Raw genomic sequence first — 5204 nt, 5'->3', positions numbered from 1 at the left:
ACTACAAGACAATAGAGAAAGAAAAAAAAAACAATATTTATTAGTTGAGAAATCAATTCCCAACAATAAATTAATAAAAATATTCAAATATAATTTTGTTTGCTACGAAAAAGTTGATAATTTATTGGTCGGAAGAAGTTAATTCTTAAAGGAAAAGTATATGGAACCAACTAATAATCAGTCAAGAATGGAATAACATAATTAATTATAATTAGTTTTATTAATTTATAATTTAATTTATTTGTTAAATCATTGTTGACGACGTTAGTGTTAGGAGAGAATCACGGAACAGATGCTTTGATCATTCATTAGTTGATTCCATATAATTAATTATGTTTTATTAATGCGTAACACATGAAACATAGAAATCATATCCAAAACCATCCAATTTACAAGAAAAAGAAACATCTGTGTGCCTATTAGTAACAACATCTGGTTGCCAGTTGACTAATTCTTGACTTATATAGAGTTGATTCTCTAACATTGTTGATTCATAAATATTTCTAACAAGTAATTATACTATTATAGGCAACATCGTATAATTAGAAAATTAACTTTTTCTTCTAACAATTGGCCAAACAAAATTCAAACATAGTATTATTTATTTGTATTCATTCAAAATAATTTTTTTTTCTGTAAAAAGATTACTAAATTTATCATTAAATTAATACGTACTTTATTATGGCATATATCATGAGTCTACGTTCAAACCTGTCTAAATAACATTAGGTACATAAAAGAAATAAATTTTTTTTATTTTTCAAATACTCTTAAAAAATGTTTATTAGAATGCTCATTAACAAAATCCATTTATCAATAAAAATATATTATTCAATTGTTGTGTAACAAAAAGCGTATATAATAAACTTAACCATTTTAGTTTATTTTACTTTATGGTCCAATATTTTAGTTATAAAGAAATGCGTTGTGTTTTGGGTTCCATAATTTACCGAGACATGCCATGCTTTTCCTTTTCCCTCGTATGACTTTTGCCACCTGTTGTCCCTCTCTGTCATTTTTTTTCCCCAAAGAATAATTGAGGATTGTTGGTTGTACAGCCATAATATTAATATTCAATAATTTAGTTTTGTCAATTTACAAAATTTGATAGAGCAAGGCATACATAGTACAAAATCGCTGTCAATTGTACTGCCCAAAATAAAAATCACTATCGCTAATGATATTAAAGGTAAGCATTAGTAAAAATGGAGCAAAATTTAAGAAGCAATACCCGTTACATGTTATTAAGTACTATGCTATGATCAAATTTAGTGCAGAGATGAACTTTTGAGTGACTGCGTTAATAAATAGGTAGTACCTTTCCCTGAGATACTACAAGTACCTAAAGATTTTTTTCCCGGTATTAACATTTGTCACCTTGTTAAAAATATTAGGATAAAATCAGTTTTGCCATTCTATGTTCTAGTTCTAAAAGTATAGGTTAAATATATTATAAAAAATTAATATTATTTATTATAAAAATAAATTCTTTTATATTTTTTAATGTATAAAAATAATAAATAACATTAAAATATTTCTTTTATAATATGGTTAATTTATACTTTTTGAGACATAATAACAAAACTCAAATAAAATATTTTTTGTGTCTAATATTTTTAACGTTTAATTTAGATTACAACAACAACAAAGTCTTGTCCCATTAGGTGGACAAAGTCTTGTCCCATTAGGTGGGATCGGCTACATAAATCAAACAATATCATTGTACTCTGTCATGTATCATGTCTACAGAGAAACCGTTTATATGTAAATCTCGTTTGACCACCTTATGGATGATTTTCTTAGGTCTTCCTCTGTCTTTCATCTCTTGTTCATCTTTCATCTTATTCACGCTCCTGATTAGATGTTCTTTCGGTGTTCTTTTTACAAATCCAAACCACTTAAGACTTGATTCAACAATCTTTTCCACAATTGGTGCTACTCCAACTCTCTCTCTTATATATTCATTCCCTAAACACTCATCCATCTCAACATCTTCATCTTTACCACGCAATGTTTAAAGTAAATTTTAATTTTATTTCTAATATTAATTTTACAATAGTGAACTATTTTACCAATTTTATTCCTATGTAACATAATATCGTCTTCATGATTACACCACCTTCTCCTTCCGTGATCATCAACACTACAGCCACGACTGCCAGCTACCAGCACCACCATCATTATTTTGTTCTTCTTTTAATCACCATTACCATCATCACCACCACCAATTAAACCTTCCCATCCCTAATATACAGAGGCACATATACTGTTTTCTTTCTTCTGATTCCTCAATTGAATTCACCAAATGGAAACCAATTTCACAAAAACCCTAGACAATTCAGTTGATCCATAAAATGAGTACATTTGTGATGAGTTTAGCTCCTTTTTAATGGCTCACGCTCATCACTTTCATACTATACTTTACCTTGTCTTCTTCCTTACACCATGATTTTTCCATTGTTGACTAGCTCCACGGGGATTACACTCTCCCGGTGCCACCTCAGCCTCCGACAGTACCTCCTGCGACCTCAATTCGAGTTTGGTTTTCGATAGAAGAAAACGCGGGAGCCTCAACGTGCTTCAAGGTGCGAGCTTGAGTTGCCCAATTTTGATCAACGTCAGTAATGGTGATTAGAAGAATAAAAAAATCATGATGGTGATGCCGATGGCTGGGAGTGGTGGTTGCAGTGTATTGATGATGGAAGGAGAAGGCTGAATTAGGAGTGGTATCACCATGAAAATCATATTATATTAAATGAGGATAAAATTGGTAAATAAAATTGGATTAGACTCAACTTATTTGTTCACTTAAACAAATATCAATATAAAAATTTAAATTTTGTGTTATATATACAATAATTTATTGGCCAACAAATCTTTAAAACTAGGTAGACACCAAATTATTATATATATCAGGGATTTTATAGTTATAAACAAATGTAATCTAAAAGTTTATTTTCTTTTTTTAACACTAATACATAAATAGGAACTATAAAGACACCTGAAATATCTTTTTTTTTTTGAGTTTTTGAAGGAAGAGCAAATTATGTGAAATGTGATCATATTAATTATGAAGCTAATTTTAAAGATACAGTAATATGGATTTATGAAGGTAACTTTAATGGATTAGAAATGAGGGGCAAAAGGAATAAGAAAAATAAGGTTTTTTGTAGGTTTGGTACTAGGTCCAATAATTTAAAGATGTCCAAAAAAAATAGAAAAAGGATCTTTGGACTCAACTTCTTCAATCAACCGGTTCGGTGATATTGGGTTGGGTCTAGAATCTGAGTCAGGCTTGATGGAAATAGAGCATGGTTTTTACGATAGGGATGGGTACGCTAGAAAAGGGTATACGACGAGTGTGCAAGAAGTTGCATCCGCAAAATTTGTGCTAGAAACCGGTGTGAATTAGATCAAGGGAGACCGAATTAGGGCTGGCAATGGGTAGGGTAGGGTAGGATTTGGACCCTACCCTAACCCTACCCGCGGGTTGAAAATTTTATTAAAACTCTACCCTACCCTACCCGCGGGTTGAGAATCTCTCAACCCTAACCCTACCTGCACCCTAAAATTCTAAACCCTACCCTACCCTACCCTACCCGCAGAAATATCAAATTTTTTCAAAGTAAATATAAAATTCAATTATTTCGAATTTTATACGTATTAATAACATAAAAAATAAAAAACTAATACTCTAAATTACTTAATTAACTAACTAGTTTTGTGGTTGTTCACTTATTATAAGTCATTACATAAGAGAGGTTGCGGGTAGGGTAGAGTAGGGTACACCCTAAACCCGTACCCTACCCTACCCGCAGGCATACCCGGACCGTACCCTACCCTACCCGCTGTGGGTAGGGTAGCCTACCCTACCCGAACGAGTTGGACCGGGTTGGGTACCCGCGGGTAGGGTATGAATTGCCAGCCCTAGACCGAATCGGTGTTGAAGGAGGAAAGCTAAAGACTGGCCACGGCAAAAGAGGTTCAATGTGGCAAGAAAAATACGCAACCCTGACGCCACCTATGTTGGGTCATGAGATCGAGGAAGAGTCGGTGGCGGAGAACCAAGCCACTACTCTCCCGACGGTAACATTGAATGGAGGGACTGGTGAGTTGGATGTGTATGTTGATGATGATGGTGCAGAAGACGTTGACGAAGAAACGCGTGATAGGGATGATATTGTGAATAATAGTGGCATGGATTTCGGCACAAAAGGAACAACATTGACAAAGAGACGGGGAGAGCTATCGGAACATGATGAAGAAGTTGTTGGGAAGAGGATGGTTGATGATGGTGGTTCGGACAAGAATGAAGGAAGTCATGAAACAGAAATAATATTTTGGAGGAGCAGATGCTTGAAAATAGAAAAACTTTGGACCTAGCGTTGGAATCAGGTGCAATTTTATACAATGAAAAAGATGATATTATGGCTATTCTCCAAGCACAGAATAAAGAAAGAAATTGCTCAAAAAAGAAGATTGACAAAATAGAAAGAGAAAGCAAGACGCTGCAGACCCAAAAATAAAAAAAAATGTGTATAATAATTTATTAAAATAATTTATTCTTGAAATAATAGAGGGTTAATGGGTGATAGAAAATTGAGCATGGTCAAAAATCTCAAGAAAAAATTAAGTTGAATACTTTGGACTTGTTTGAGATTAAGTGGCGGATGACGAAATTTGATGTAATAAGAATTGGGGAGAGTGACGCTGCGGGATGAGAATATATTGAGTCGGAGGGTACCTCAAGTGGTTTACTATTAATTTGGGATGAAATAATGTTTAAAATGAGTCATTAGGGGTCTTACTAAAAATAATTTCAATTATGCTTTCTGTGGTGTATGGAGTTCATACAAGAGAAGAGAAATTTATTGTACGGGAGAGATTGAGTTACATTGCAGAGTTATGTTAGTCTTTATGGGAGACTTCAACGAGATTGTGCAGGTGGAAGGGAGGAAAGATGCTGTCAGATTAACAGAGTTTTAGTAAGAATTGATAAAAGAAGATATGCAATTAGTAGACTTTCGATTAGCGATCTTACAATTGGATTGACAGAATTTTAATAAGTTTGGAGTGATTGAAGATGTTTTCACAGAGTACAAAATTAGGAGTACACTATAAGAAGGAGGAGCACAAAAAATAGTTGATGAGTTTCTTTGCAATTTTTTTTTTTTTAACTTTTCTATTTGCTTGTTGTGGTTCTT

The sequence above is a fragment of the Arachis duranensis genome, chromosome 3, assembly GCF_000817695.3.
Source record: "Arachis duranensis cultivar V14167 chromosome 3, aradu.V14167.gnm2.J7QH, whole genome shotgun sequence".
NCBI lineage: Eukaryota > Viridiplantae > Streptophyta > Magnoliopsida > Fabales > Fabaceae > Arachis > Arachis duranensis.
Note: the sequence above shows the minus strand (reverse complement) of the source record.